Source organism: Eleutherodactylus coqui, chromosome 1 (genome assembly GCF_035609145.1).
Source record: "Eleutherodactylus coqui strain aEleCoq1 chromosome 1, aEleCoq1.hap1, whole genome shotgun sequence".
NCBI classification, from domain to species: domain Eukaryota; kingdom Metazoa; phylum Chordata; class Amphibia; order Anura; family Eleutherodactylidae; genus Eleutherodactylus; species Eleutherodactylus coqui.
In genome coordinates, this window is record NC_089837.1 from 195,351,166 (window position 1) to 195,368,064 (window position 16,899).

Consider the following 16,899-nt stretch of genomic DNA (forward strand, 5'->3'; position numbering starts at 1 on the left):
CCATTGAATTCAATGGAGCCGGCAATACAGCCGGCTCCATTGAAAGCAATGGGCTGCCGGCGAGCGCGGGATGAATTTTCAGGAAGGGCTTAAAAATATAAGCCCATACCTGAAAAAGAAAGATTTTAGTGTAAAAAAGAATTAAAATGCAGGCATTCTCTTCAATGGAGCCGCTGCTGCTGCCGGCGACTCCATTGAAGACAATGGTCCGCTGGCACACCTGAATTCTTTTTCAGGGAAGGGCTTTACATATAAGCCATTCCCTGGAAATGAATTAAAAGTGATTTAAAAAACAAAAAAAATAGATACTCGCCTCCCTTCAGCTGCCGGGGCACAGCCACGTCTTCTCCTGCTGTCCCCTGCACTGTGGTGCTGAACTGCTGTCATTTAGCTGAGAGCTGCGCTGAGCCAATCAGAGGCAGCAGTCACTCACCCATTCATGAATTCATGAATGGGTGTGAGTGAGATCTGCCTCTGATTGGTCAGGCTGTGACCAATCAGAGGCAGCTCATTCAGCAGGCGGGGATTTTAAATCCCCAGCTGCTGAATACTACAGAGAGCAGTTCAGAGAACTGCCAGCTGGCCGCAGCTGAACTCCGTCTGCCGGGACGAGGTGAGTATATATATATTTTTTTATTTTTACACATTTCTGGATGAATTGCAGGGAATGGCTTATATATTTAAGCCCTTCCCGAAAATTCATTGTGTGATCACCGGCAGCCCATTGCTTTCAATGGAGCCGGCTGTATTGCTGGCTCCATTGAATTCAATGGGCTAATATCGTTCTGCCGGGACAAGGTGAGTATATTTTTTTTTTTACTTTTTACACATTTTAGGATGATTTTCAGGTAAGGGCTTATATTTTTAAGCCCTTCCCGAAAATTCATCCCGCGCTAGCCGGCAGCCCATTGCTTTCAATGGAGCCGGTTGTATTGCCGGCTCCATTGAATTCAATGGTCAGTGCTCGTTTAATCGAGACGAGCACCGCGTTGTGCTCGTCTCGAGTAACGAGCATCTCGAGCACCCTAATACTCGAACGAGCATCAAGCTCGGACGAGTATGCTCGCTCATCTCTAATAAACAACCATTCACTTATTTGTTCTGATTTCATTTGTTCTCTTCACATTTAAGGAGGTAGCCCAGGTTCAAGTTTGTGTTGCAATGAGCTGTTATGGTTCCTATAGTCATCTAATTTGGAAGGTATCAGGGTGAACTTTACTGGCCGTCATACATTATGGCAGTTTGTGTATTTTTCTATGGAGAAGTTGTATGCAACTTCCCATTGCCTGGAGTAGTCAGGTGGGAGATGCGGAGGACTTGAGATCATAGAGAGCTGCAAGCCGGAGAACAATGCCAGTGGTACTGAGCCCTAAGAGAAACTGCATTGCTGGGACAGAGTGCTGCCAAAGTAGTGAGGCGTAAGCCTGAAGAGCCATGGAGAATGTGTCCTGCAGAATCTGGACCTGTTAGAGAGGGACAGCAGCACAAGAAAGGAGGCAGCCGGTGTTTGAGAAGCGAGCTCCATAATGGGCCAGAACCAAGCTGAAGGGACTATAGCTGAGAGAACAAAGCTGCAGGGACTACAGATAGAGAGACAGCTAGAAAGGATTCACATCATCCTGAAGGTCTGTAAATTGGGGTACTCCCAACAGATGTCCAAAAATGTGTCACCTAAATTACAATATCAAACACACTGGAGATATGTAAGTGAGGTGGGCCTCAGGAAATAGCCTGACGTGCACACATGGATAGTGACTTAAAAATAGGTCAGTCAGTTAAAATACGTGACCTCAAGCCAAACAGCACAGGAACACATATTCATCTGTCAGTTGCAGACAAATTATTAGTTAACACTTGCGCTACTTTCGTACTGTGTGTAGACAACTACTGTTTGGTGTTAATACTGTCACATCACTACCAGCACTCCTTCACTACTGTGGGTTCTATCCTGGCAAGTTAAGACCCTGCTCATAGAGGCCTGCACAGAACCGTCACGGCTGACTGCCGAATCTGCTCTGCGCATGTGCCGGCTGGGCAACAGCTGGCACACAGCAGTGTAGAGAAAATGCTGGAAGGAGGTGAGCCATAGTGGTCACTGCAGGGGCTCGGCTCGCATCCCGCTGTGAGAATTCTCGCAGCGGGATTCAACACGGCCGACTGCAGGAGACCTTTCATAGAGGTTTGTAAACTTTGTTTTCATAAACTGTGTTTATAAACGACAGCTAATCCAAACAGGCAGAAATACAGGAGAAGGCACATCACAGCAGCCTCAGCTAATGAGAAAGGGGGTATGTCTCAGACTACCTAAGGCCGTCTGTCCACGTGAATTGCGGTATATCGCTAGCGATATTCCACAGCCTGGGAGCAGGAGGGAGAACTGTCAGTTCTCCGTACTGAGCCTATCTGACAGAAAGCATTCACTACGTTCCCCGCGGGGAACGAAGTGCACAATCGCACGTGGTCAGGAGCCCTTAGACTTCCTGTATGCACTGTAGCTAAACTGTATCCACAGATCCCAGCTCTGAGAGCAAAAGCAACCACAAGGCAAGAGTTGGGGAAAAGAAGCAGCAGATAATCATTCCCTAGAGGTATTGACTTACATACAATTTTTGAATTTCTAACTGGACAGTCACTTACTGTATCTTCGCAAAGAGTCTTAGAGCCCTTTTACATGGCACAACTATCATGTAAATAATCGTCGGATCGAGTGATTTCACAATAGTTGTTAGGTGTAAACACATCCAACGAGTGAGCGATCAGTGATAAATCATTGTTATAGCTGATTGTTACGTCACCACTGGTCGCATACTCATTCCAGTTTATCTTGCCATGCAAAAGGACCTTTAACTAAAAAGGTCTCTCACACAGTTCCTGCAGACTGCAAACCAACTCTGTGTGGTCTGATTCTGCAGTGATATTTCCTTCTATCCTCTTGCTTATATAAATGGATACTCTGTGACAGCAGTTGGTGTTTTATAGAGATATTAACACAAAGCACTGCCATGATCCATTTTATTAACTACTGAAAAATCTGTGAATGTAGTTTGAAGCAGACTTCACACAAGCATTTATCCTTATGTTGTGATATGTTCTCTTAAAGGGGTTCTGACATGAAAAAAAAATTTTTTTACTTACCTTGCCTGGCCAGGACCAGGTAAGGCATGTCCCCTCCATCCGGCATCCTCTTGTGTGGCTTCTTGAAGCAGAGCGGGAACGGTCAAAATGACCGCTTCCTGCTCTGCTCCGTCTGTCAGCCACTTCCGAGTTGAACAGACGGGCCACCCACAGCAAGCACGTCACAAGCAGTGCTTGCTGTGGGTGGCCCGTCTGTCCTGGCTGAACTCCCGAGTGCTGCGCATGCGCAGTGGAGAGGCAGCCCGTCCTGACTCCTGTCAGAGGGCAACTCTCTTCCGCGGCTGCGCGCAATCTCACTCATTGGAGGAAGAAGACTGCCTGCTGGGAGATGACCCCCGCAGAACAACAACAATGGAACAAAAGGTAAGTATTCGTTTTTATGCTATAACAGGCCATAAATCGTGGGTTCCCTGTGTCCATTAGGCAGACCAGGGAACAATGGCTGTTAAAGCATAAAAACATTTTTCGTGTCAGAACCCCTTTAAAGAGGACCCATTGGCTATCCTGACATGTCTGTCTTAATAAATACTCGCATTCCCTATAATGTAACAGTTCTGGAGTATCCTCTCTTATAACTCTGCATTGCACTGCTCTCCTGTTATTCCTCCTAGAAATTAAAGGGAACTTGTCATTTAGTTTTTACAATGCAATATCCGATAAACCTTTAACAGTGCTGCTAATGAGGTTTCCTTATCACTAATTAGTTTTACAATACATGCCCCGGTACATTTACAATTTGCTTTTGAAGTTTTCTTATATTATTTCTTGTATTTCTGTATTAAAATAAGTTGAAGAGAGCCTGATTTTATCCTCAGCACCGCATTGGGCACACCCCTGTTCTTGATTGGCATGCATACTGATTTCTCTTCTTCACTGTAATCCCACACAGATGCTGTGGCAAATCCTGAAAAACGAATTTATTATTAGTCTTTCAACTAGTTTAAAAGTAGAAAAGTTAAAATTAAATTTAAAAAAATTAAAATAAAATGCTTCCGTCATTCGTTTTTTTGTGGCTTTCTTGGGGTGCTTAATAAGCCATGACTTTCATGTGTTTTTACAAGCAATTTCTCTGTTGTTTTTTTACACATTTCTGGCATTTCTAAAACATGCTGTTTTTTTTAAAATAAGTGCTAAAAAATGTGAAAATGCAACAGAAAAAGCCATAAATTCCCACTGTTTGTGTCCCAATGCTTAGAGGTTTTTTTCCAGATAGTTATTAAACATTGGTGACAGTGGAAGGGAGGTTGTAATAAAAAAAAGTAATATTAACCTTCCAAGGGCTCTTTCCAACGAGCGCAGGCGTTTTTACATGCGCCCGCCGGCGTTGTAAAAATGTCTGAATGGGAGCACAAATCTAGCGTTTATGTGCCCGTTTAGACGGCATGGGGCCGGCACATATACACCGAGGCCACAATGCCGTTGCCTCCCCTTCACTCCCACTCGCCGGCTCACCTCCTCTCTCCTTCCATCCGGCTGTTTACAATGGGAGTGGGTGGGATGGGGGTGGAGCTAAGCAGGGCATGGCAGTCAGCAGACTAACAATATCCAGGATACAAAACTGAAGTCCAGCTGTACAGAAGTCAGGATCCTTAAATTTAGGCAGAGTCAGAACCAAGAACACAAACAAGGGCTTTTTCACAGCTGTCAGGAATGTGACTAACGTGCCTAAGCATCCAGGCTTTTAGAAGAAAATAGAGAACATTACCACCACATAATATGGCCATTAGGGCAACATAATACACAGATTTACTCATAGCACTGGTCTGCATCAAGTTTACCCATTCAACAAAAATGTCATTTCATTATGCATTTTGGGCTGCTGAATATGGATCTGGGCTCTAAATTCCTCTAGCGCCCACAGTTTTTGAGTTATGGTATGTAAAAAATACAGAAAACTGTGCTTCCACACAAACTATACATTTTTTTGTGGGATTTCTTCTTAATATGTTTTATGAAAATTTGAGATAATATTAAGGGGGATGTTACTTTATGTCTGTAAATGTTTATTTTATAATCATCATATTGTCAAAAGTTATTACATGTAATGTCCATAATCTAGGTAAAAAGCCAAGGTTTAACTATAACTAGAGATGAGCGAGCATACTCGGAAAAGCACTACTCGCTCGAGTAATTTGCTTTATCCGAGTATCGCTGTGCTCGTCCCTGAAGATTCGGGTGCCGGCACGGAGCGGGGAGCTGCAGGGGAGAGCGGGGAGGAACGGAGGGGAGATCTCTCTCTCCCTCTCTCCCGCCCGGTCTCCCCTGCTCCCCGCTGCGACTCACCTGTCAGCCGCAGCGGCACCTGAATCTTCAGGGACGAGCACAGCGATACTCGGATAAAGCAAATTACTCGAGCGAGTAGTGCTTTTCCGAGTACGCTCGCTCATCTCTAACTATAAGGGCTCATGTCCACGGGCAAAAGAAGAATTAAAATCCGCAGCAGATTTTAACTCTTCTCCTGCCCGCGGATCCGCACCCCATAGGGATGCATTGACCACCTGCGGGGTAGATAAATACCCGCGGATGGTCAATAAAAGTGATTTTAAAAAAAATGGAGCATGAAAAAATCTGGACCATGCTCCATTTTCGTGCGGGTCTCCCGCGGGGACGGCTCCCGCGGGCTTCTATTGAAGCCTATGGAAGCCGTCCGGATCCGCGGGAGACCTAAAATAGGAATTTAAAAGAATTTACTCATCCGGAGCGGGCGGGGAAGGTCTTCTCTTCCTCACGGCCGGATCTTTCTTGCTTCGGCTCAGCGGATGTGCCGCCAGCGTGATGACTTCATCCGCCGGCCGAAAAAGAAGATCCGGCCGTGAGGAAAAGAAGACCTTTCCCGCCCGCTCCGGATGAGTAAATTCTTTTAAACTCCTATTTTCAGCGCTCATGTCCGCGGGGCAGGAGGGACCCGCTGCAGATTCTACATGTAGAATCTGCAGCGGATCTGATTTTCCCCGTGGACATGAGGCCTAACACATTTTAATATAAATTTTCCTTTTTTTCTATAAGATATTGGAATAGAGCAAGGTTCTTAACTTTGATTTGGTGAGTTGGAAATTAAGACTGTGCTAACCAAAGCCAAAAAATAACTTTAAAAAAGGTAAAAAAGCACAACCTTATAATAGAAATAGTGGAAGGTCTGCTACTAGAGATGAGCGAGCGTACTCACTAAGGCAAATTACTCGAGCGAGTATTGCCTTTTGCGAGTACCTGCCTGCTCATCTCAATAGATTTGGGTGCTGGCAGGGGTGAGCGATGTGTTGCGGAAGTGAGCAGGGGGGAGAGAGAGATCTCCCCCCCCCCCCCCCGTTCCTCCCTGCTCTCCCCCACAGCTACCCGCCCCCTGCTGGCACTCGAATCTCTTTTCACACGAGCGGGCAGGTACTCGCAAAAGGCAATACTCACTTGAGTAATTTGCCTTAGCGAGTACGCTCGCTCATCTCTATCTGCTACCTTCATACCAGACATTAAATTGAACAGTGTCTCCCAACATTCAAAAATTTCCTCCATGCAAATTTGGATTTCTCTCCACCTAACGTGGGAGCTATCTCAGATGAATATGGAAAGAGACTCCATCAAGATATTGCTCAAATGGAAAAATGTTAGTAGTAAACGGAATGAGAACATGCTTGCAGAATGTTGTTGGCCATTGCTAAAGGACAAAACAAAATGACTACCGTAAATGAGTTGTTCAATAGCCCTAAAGTTATATAGTATAATGAAAGTGATGAAAAGTAATGAAACTGTTCAATTAATAATGTATTACCAAATAAATTGATGTAAATGTGATTTCTTGGTTGGAAATATAGTTTTTTTTTCACATAAGCACTACACAAAAAATGTACACAAAAATTATTTTTCCAAATTTGGAATGAGCACCCTAAGCTCTAGACAGCACAATTTTAAGGGGGAGCAAAACTTTTTTTTTTGTGGTCCATTGTAATTTGACTTTACACACTGGTTACCTAAGCTGCAACTGGTAAGGGCTCTCCTAGGAAAAAACAGAGATGACATTCTGAAGGATGCTGACTTCAGTGCAGCTATAAACCATATTGATGTGGTTACATTAGCAGGAAGACAGATAGAGAGACATAACTCATAGATCTTTTAAAAACATAAATAGGATAAAAACAATTGAAGTTCCAGATCCTAGCAACAGCATGAGATGGCTCGACCTTGCTCTGCAATGAACAAATAGTCTTCTAAAGCAAATCACAGAATGCACTGTTACATTTGGGAAATACATTACCTAAACGCTGCCAAGGACATGGACACAACTTCACAGCTACAGATGATTACAATACAAAGGCCTTGTATGCCGTGTATTTTTTTTTTCAACATGCTTTTTGTTTAGTAGATCTACAAAAGCACCTGTTGCTACGGAGGGACGAAAAACATAGAGAAACAAAAGATTCAAGTGCAATAGAAATGAATATTTAGGCGGCTTGTAAGAAGTATAGTGCCTGTTCATTGAAATGCAGATAAATGCAAAAGACAAACCAGCAAAACAGTAGATGGCAGAAATATTGTTCTACAGGTTTTATTAAATGTATTATAGGCCTTCCATAGACATGTGAATATTAATCTCTTTGTAGTATATTTTATTACAGAAAAATGTCCTTTCTCCACTTATCAGGCTCCTCTCCTCCTGCCTTATGCATTGATTACTAATTGGATGTGATTGTACTCATTAAATCCATAAGCAGAATCTGTACACAGAGTGATTAGAAAACATTTGCAGTCCATAGGCATCTGTGGAGAGTGGAGGAGGGAGAATGAGTGTACTGTTGGAGGTAGACAGATGAAAAAAGACATAAACAGACACTGCTGCAGTTTCTAGGAATTTTTTTTACCTGACCCCAGTTCTGAAATCACAGCTATACTGCTCAGTACAGCTGTATAATATACACCATGCTTCTGCTGCTTTTGAGGGCGGGAAAGGGAAGAAGAGATTCTTCTCACCTATGTCTGCGGTGTATGGGAGACAATATAGCAGCTGGTCTCCACCCCCTTCTTGAGATCATCTAAGAGAAAACTGGCAATTAACAATTGATCCCACAGAGGGGGAAAATGTTCAAAAATTGCAAGCTGCAAGTCAAAAAATAGCCAAAATAGCAGTTAGGCCTCATGTCCACGGGGAAAATCAGATCCGCTGCGGATTTGCAACGCGGATTTGGGCTGCAGATGCACTGTAATTGTCTTTTATTTTTCATGCGGGAGATCAATTGAGCTATGTGCTCTATGAGCTCCCGCACGCGTGATCCGCACTAAAATGGAGCATGTCCATTTTTTTTCATGCTCCAGAAATGTTTTAATTCACTTTTAAATACCATCCGCGGGTATTTATCTACTCGCGGGTGGTCAATGCATTCCTATGGGGCGCGGATCCGTGTGCGGCAAAAACGCTGCGGATTTTAATTCTTATTTTCCCCGTGGACATGAGGCCTTACTCCTTATGTACACACATAAGGCAGCTTACTCTGAAAAGTCATCTGAAAGCGCAGGTACACTTTAAACTGAGTATAGAGCGGTTAAAACAGTGCAAATCATCCAGTACGTCTCTATTAAACTCATTGCAACTAAAGAATTTAAGCAGTGCTGATATTTATGGTCAATATATAATTTTGATTTACAGTACTACTATACTGGAATCCCTTCCTTAGTTTTTGCCAGTAATTGTCATTCTATCCTATCCATATGCTATTTTCTCCAAGCCAAAACCATATAACTGATTCTTTCTTTATACATACACTACATATTAGTCTGAACACATAGATCTTGGTTCCAAATCTTTATTTTTCATAAACGTTCAAAAAAAAATATTCCTATTGGGAAAAGTCCACATGTGCGCTGTCCAGGCTCTTTGCCCTGTCCCCGGAATTCTTCTTCTGTATTCTGGTGGCCGGGGGTTGAAAAATCCCCCCCCCCCCCGAGAGCACTGCCTCTGATTGGCTGAGTGCTCTGACCAATCAGAGGCAGCAATGAATGGCTGAGCGCTGCCTCCGATTGGTCACAGTGCTCAGCTAATCAGAGGCAGCACTTTCTGGAGGCGGGGATTTTTCAGTCTCCAGGCACCAGAATACAGAGAAAACTGCCGGGGAGGGGAGAAGAGCTGGACAGCGCTTCTAGGTGAGTTAATTTTTTTTTTCTACAGCTAGGGAGGATTTTTGGGGTAGGGGTTGGGGCTGCAGGGGTTACCTTCATCCTATTGGTTTCAATTGGGCGACAGCAGTGCTGTCCCCAATTGAAAGAAATGGGATAGCATTGCGAACTTCTGCCACAGCTGTGACAGCTATGGCAGGGGATTTCTTCATCCCCGCAGTCCCGGCGGGGATAAAGGAATCTCCTGCCATAGCTGTCACAGCTGTGTCAGGGGACCGCAATGTACTCCCTATGTTTTCAATTGACCCCACTGACCACCGGGTGGAAACCCTTGATGTGACAGCATCCAGGGGTTTCATATCTAAAGAATCCCCTGCTGCAGCTGTCAGAGCCAGAGCAGGGTATGGCGATTGGACCACACTTTTATGTGCAAATTTTCCCATCGTGTGAACGCACAACAAGTGTGAATAAAAAAGGCATTAAGTCACGTGTTTTTTATACATGCATTCTGCGTTGTTTTTTTTCACATCTTTAGATGTAGGGAAAAAAACACTCATCTGACTGAGCCCTCATACTGGAATTGACTTGCGTATGATCAGGGACGTTTTTCGAGAGAGCGTGGCCCTCGGCAAAATTAGAAATGGGGCCCAAAATGTTGAAATAATGCATTAACAACACAGTCACATTCAAGATATTCAGAAGGCGATGTACAAAGTGCTGCAGCGCTGAACTCTAGTACTTCCAGGGGTGTTGGTAAGGTTTTAAAAAAATATATTCATGTACATTACTAGTTATCAAATACCAGGACTGAATATTGCCACCATACAGTGAATACATATTACCTCCATACTATTTTTGAACAAAACATACTACACTGTATGGACAAAAGGATTTGGACACCGCATGTTTTTCAGAAAAAGTGCTTCATTATTTTATTTAGTAACGTGTAGGCCCTCCTTTTGCCTGTATTACAGCGGTAGCACATCGAGGCACACTTTGCACAAGTTCTCTGTAAGTCTGCGCAGGAATAGCTAGCCATTCCTCTTATAAGGCTGTGAGAAGAGATTGTTGTGAGGATGGGCGTGGGTGGCAGTGTCGTACCCATCACTCCACTTCATCCCACAAGTGCTCGATCGGATGAATGAATAGTTATTACAAAATGAGCAACTTTTTATTTTACCCATGCCCTTCCCAGCATGCCGTTCGGCAAACTCAATATTTGCATATTTGCTGAAAAACATGCAGTGTCCAAATAATTTTGTCCATATATTGTGCATATGATGACCAATATTACAAATAATATCACCACATCATGCCCAATACCATTATATAGTGAGTATCATTATTCGAACATAGGGGTGACAGGGTTATGGAAAAGAGGGAAAAACAGCTTAATGAACAGAAATGAAAACCTAATGGGGTTGTGATATAAGACAGAGCTCCTTTAAGAATGTGTTGCCCATCCCTAAATAGCACCTGGAACCCCTGGCAAACAACTGATTTTGAATGAGGGAATCGTGGACAGCTAGACATTTCCCCTAAACGTGACAAGTTCCCCCCACACAGCAGGAAAATCAATTAGAAGTTTAAGGGTTATTCAATGCACACATTCAGTGGTCACTGAGTCCCATAACAGGTATAGTACTACAGCCGGGCTGTGAGGGGGGCACATTACACACTGAGCCTATTGAGGGATTTTCAACAGACAGTAGCTCAGGAACCAGTGACAGAAAGAAGACAGTACCCTTCATTTGTAAGTTCATGTCAGTGGTGAGAGGGGACCCTTGAGCCCTCCTAGCTTATAAGGCCTGCAATTGTGACCCCTATTGCTACACCACTGCTCAGGGAGCATGCTACAACCTGTCTATACACTTTCACATTGACAAGCCCAGTTAGTGCCTCAGATTGCCTGGGCCCCTCTTGTGGATGGGGTCTTTGGGCAATTGCCCAGTTTGTCATAGTCCTCCCCTACCCACTGGCCCTATGATAGCTTTATATTTATATGGTTTATCAGCACAAACAGTGATCTGTACATAATCAATTATCAATCCAATCATAAGGGTCTTGTTAGTCAAATTATTATTTGTATTTCCAAACACTCAGGGAGGATTGCTTGATGCCTTGTATAATGTATAGTATATTTATTATAGTATATATATTATATTTATTATAATTATAAAATGGTAGTAGAACTATAATGGTATGGGCCTCTAGTGTGGGTAAAGGAACTGCTATCACCATATTTTACAACCTCGTGCAATTCTTTGTAGTTAGCACTACAGAAACCAGGATGGGATGGAATCATAAGGTTTAATATGTGAGACAGAGACTTCTTTGTTCTCTGCTTCACATGGTTTCCATCCCTGTTAGTCTTTTTAGCTGACTACAAAAGCATCAGCATTAAATTGATTGTCCTTCCAACACACCAGAAACTGTAATTCTGATGCAAGATAATATGAATAAACTTTTGGGAGGCTGAATCTGCCAAGATCTTCCCGGATATATCAAAACTGCCTACTTGGCTCAAACTGTTGTACCATCTCATAAATATAATTAATTACAGATTCTAGTGATTTAAATAATTTCTTGGAAATCCATATTGGACAATTGGTAATACTGTACAAGATCTTAGGAAGAATTATGATTATCATTTTTACAATGGAAATATGATCAGCCAATGAACAGCAAGCTTTTTTTCCAGAGTTTGACTTTATCCTTTACAAAATGCAACAGTGGACACAAGCTCATACAATGTCCCCATAGCCCATAATTTTGATGTTAGCTAATAAGAGTAAATTTACATTGAATTCAGATAACTTACCAAAATGATCAATATTTTTCTTTACTAAAAACTCATATTGTCTTCAGCATAAAGTGAAACCTTATTATAAGAACCCTCAAGGCCAAACTCTGTCATCTTTCCTTACGGGGACTGGTTGCATAAAATTTGAAAACAGCAACTCTGTTTCATTCCTTTCTCAATCCCTGTCTTAATCTTAAAATGTAATGACTGAAGCAGCAACTTTACGTTGCAGATAATCCATGACACAATACTCACATCCGCTTCTTTGTATGAAGACTCTTTATTGTAAATAACAGAGCCACTGCATATCCTGCAACATTTCGACTGATACAATCAGTCTTTTTCATGCTTTAAAAAGACTGATTGTATCAGTCGAAGCGTTGCATATATAGTGGTAAAGGATCTCCTAAGATTTTTCAATGTAGAACCTTGGGACATAAAGCCTATTTGACCATTGTGTACAACCTCTATTATCATTATATGTATAAGTTAGATCGTGTCACATGGTATGCATATCCTTGTACTGCTGGACACATGCTAAGAGACATAGCCAAACAATTAGCTGAGCCACAAGGAGTAAAGTGAGGTGATGTGAGAGGAGAGAGGGAAGATGAGTAAGATTTCTCTGATGTAATAGGTTTGTCCTTCCTTAGCACAGACCAGCCTAGCAGAGAAGAGTATCTCCATTTGAGTTAAATTCTTGATGTATGCACAACACAAATATATGGTATATTCAATATATTGGGTTTTACTTATTTGTATACTATTGAATTATGATGCTAAAACAGTAATGAGGCAATTGGGTTAAGTAACAAGCCTGATAATTACATTACAAACAGAATCAATTTAAAGTGTATTAATGCAGATATATGTTTGGTGTCAGAGACCTATCCAGTCAAGGTATTAGGGGCAGATATGCTTACAGCAAGCAATATTGCTAGTGTGTGTTGCCACAGAGAGCAGCCAACTCCCCAGGGCAGTACTCTGAGGCCCTAAAACAGTTTTGCAAAACTGGGTCCCAAAATATCTCAGAACCTCACTGCTTCAATATGATTTACTGCTGTATTGTGACACTACAGAACAGAGTTTGGAGGTGACTACCAGTTTATTACACCTTCTTGCTGAGAATAACTGCCAGGCATCCAGGTCCAAATTTCAATTTTGTCAACCCAAAGTCCTGTTCCAAGGCACATTTCTACTGACAAAATCCAGGCATTTCGGGCTATCCCACTTTCCAAAAACTCTCAGGAATTGCACACTTTCCTGGGATTGGTGGGATATAGCAGAGAATGGTTATCCCAAGCCTCAAGCCTTCTGCAACCTTTCTATGACTGCCTGTTCCTCCCAAAATAGCCCCCTCACATATCACAATTAGAAAATATATAGTTCTGAAACCAGCTTCATGACTTTCACTGAATTCAGAAAAGAGGGGGGAGAAAACATGGAATATCAAATACAAATGTATGTCTGTTGAGAGTTAATGGAAAATTAGACTAGGTCTTGAAAATGTGGTTGAAACTCCCATTACTAATGCAGATTTTGAGTTTTTTGTAGATGGCTCCAGACACCATGAAAATGGACAAGAAAAAAAACAGCCTATGCAGTGGTAACCAACAATGAGATAATTGTGCAAAAAACATTCTCTCTTGGGAAGTCTGCTCAGGAGGCTGAGCTAACAGCACTCGCTAAAGCATGTAAGATGGCTGAAGGTAAGATTGTTAACACCTACACCAATTCAAGGTATACCTTTGGAATCGCATTTAATTTCGTCCGAATATGGCACACAAAGAAATTTTGTTGGATCAGTGGGTAAGCCAATCAGGAATGTAAAAGCAGTATCATTACTATACAATGCATTAGCACTTCCCAAGCAGGTGACAGTAATCAAAGTGCAGGCTCATACAAAGGATGCAACCTGCAAAGCACTAAGGAACCGACTCCCACTAAAGGAAGGTCAACCTGCAACTGAACCAGGAGTGGATATCTCTCTGTTGTCTATTTTGCAGGAACAGGCTTTCAAAGGAGAAAAAGAAGAGTGGTGCAAGAGGGATACTGAACCAGATATGAGAGAAGTCTGCAAGAAAGGTAAACACCTATGTCTTCCCCAAATGCTCTTCTCTATGATGCTGCATTTGAGCCATGGACCTACCCATCAGTTTAAAGAGGTAAGGTGTGGTATGTTGTCTACCTCTTGGATTGCTCCAAGGTTCAACAATGCTACAACCAGGTTTGTGCAAGCAAACACAATCCAGGCAAAGTTCTAAAGATTGCTTTGCGATGCACACCTCAACCAGACTACCTGTTCCAGTGACTACAGAAATAATACATACAACTACCTAAGGTAGGTGTGTGGTAGTATGTGTTGGGTTGCATAGATCTCTTCTCAGGTTAGCTAAATGCCAACACCAAAACAACAGCTAAGAAACTATTGAATGAAATGATCTCAAGAGGCAAGAAACTAGTCAACAGAATCAGCAAAGGAGCTGCCCAGAACCACCAGTAGCTTAGTGAGACATGTTACTGCCAAGCTTGACAAAGATCACAGCAGTAGTGATCGAAACGTCACGTCTTTTCAGTGTGGATAACGAATAAAAGTCCTTATATGAACTTCATCTGGTAAGAAGCTCTATTCCACTGTGCTGCCTTTCCTCCATAACTTGAATACTTTGATGATGTCACAGTCACGTGATCAGCCACTGTCATTTAGCTTCGCCCCTGGTCCCATGATGGTGATGTCATCGCACAGTCACATGGTCTCTGAGCTCCATCCCGTGATGTAATTACAGGACCTTCTAAAGCATAAATATAAAACACACAGCATGCCAGCAGCCCTGTGCTCACAGGATCTGTGATGATGTCACCATCATGTGATCAGTCACATGGTTTCTGAGCCCCGCCCCATGATGTCATTGCAGTTCCGCACAAATCCCTGCGGTCTCAGTTGCTATGGATACAGCTGTACTCACTTTGCAGTTTGTAGTTTGTTGTGAGACTGCTGCACACCTGTGTGGAGAGTCCAATAAATAACACCTCACAAATCTACACATACATAGCTGGCAGTCCATATTGACCAACAATATTGAATTATACTTGTCATCTCAAGTGCAAATGCTGCCAACACCAGTTGAGTCTTCATCTAATCATGAACCATTGTCCAGTGTTGAAACAAACAATCACTGTTCTGCAAACATGTCACCACAGAGGGTTCAATCCCACCGTGAAACTTATGCAGCTTCGACAAGCCCTGATTTCACCTCAGCCACCAGTTAAAGTTTGTACACCTCATGCAGCAGATATGCAAAATCAACGAGTCAACGTGTCTTCTCAGCGAGCAGCTGAAGTTTGTAAATCACGTGCAGCTCATATGCAAAAGCAACAAGCCAGCATGTCTCCTCAGTGAGCTGCAGAAGTTTGTAAATTACATGCAGCTAATATGTGAAAGCAACAAGCCAACATGTCTCCTCAGCAAGCTGCTGAAGTTTGTAAATCATGTGCAGCTCATATACGAAAGCAATGAGCCATCATGTCTCCTCAGTAAGCTGCTGAAGTTCGTAAATTATGTGCAGCTCATATACAAAAGCAATGAGCCAACATGTCTCCTCAGCGAGCTGCTGAAGTCTGTAAATATCAAGCATCTCATATGAGAGAACAGTAAGCTACCATCTCACCTCATCAAGCAGACCACCTTCATGAAGTCAACGCAGCCCGCAGGCGTGAATCATGTCGCAATTACTTAGTTCACCATGGAAACGTTCTAAGAGATTTCTATGCATGTGTCCTGATATTTGATCATGTTTTCACTCTTCCACAGAGACCGTACATCTACGAACATTTGCTCACACCTCACACTTGTGGGGAGTTTAGCGGAACATGTGGATTTGGCATGCTCAATTCTTTCTTGGAGAGACAAATACTCATGGCTGTTACACCATCTGTTGTCGTCGAGGACGTGTTCGATTGCCAGATCCACGTAACCAATATCCAGATGTGCTTTGTCGGGCTCTGATGGACAGTAATCATATTTTCTTTCAACATTTTCACATTTGAGAGTACAACAGTTGCATTGTGGTATCGTGGAACAGTTTTTTGTATAGTCGGAAACACCACTGTATGCCATCTCTTGACATCCCTGAAGGAGAAGATTGACAGTACACACAGTTGTATATCATGGACACAGATGCTGCAATTGAGCAACGTGTCAGAGCAAATAGAAATGTGAATCATCAGTTGCTATCTTAGGTCCTATTTTTCATGGAGCAACAAAACGGCTACGCGGGCATTTTTCATTCTATATATGAGCAGATGATTGCTGATGATGCTGACATGCCAAACATCAGATTAATTTTCAACAAACACACTGCTCCAATTCCGGAAATTCATGTTAGACGACAAAATGCCGTGCCTGCAGATCATGAGGTGACCTATGTGTTTGTGCTGGATGCAGAAACTGAAGGTGCCCATATATATATGCATGCCTCTTCGTATCTATTTTATAATGCCTCAGGAAGAACCCAGAGTAACTTCAAAAGCTCGCTATAACATCATGTATTTTTGTTAGCTATTAAAAGGTATCATATCTACAAGATTACTTGATTTCTCTTACTGAGAACAATGACATTTTGCTCTACTGGCTAAAGGCCCATTTAGACCCAATGAATCTTGCTCAAAATTCACTGAAAGCCATCTTCTGAGCGAAAATCGCTGGGTCTAAACGTGCGGCCATTGTGCAGTTTTTGTTAATGATTCGCTTATTGTTGTCTTTTAATAAGCTGAAAGACAACGATGAGTCTTATCAGGACTGCGTGCTGAGTTCTCAGTGCGATACCGCTGATACTATTGTTTCAGCTGGTATCCCTCTCGGA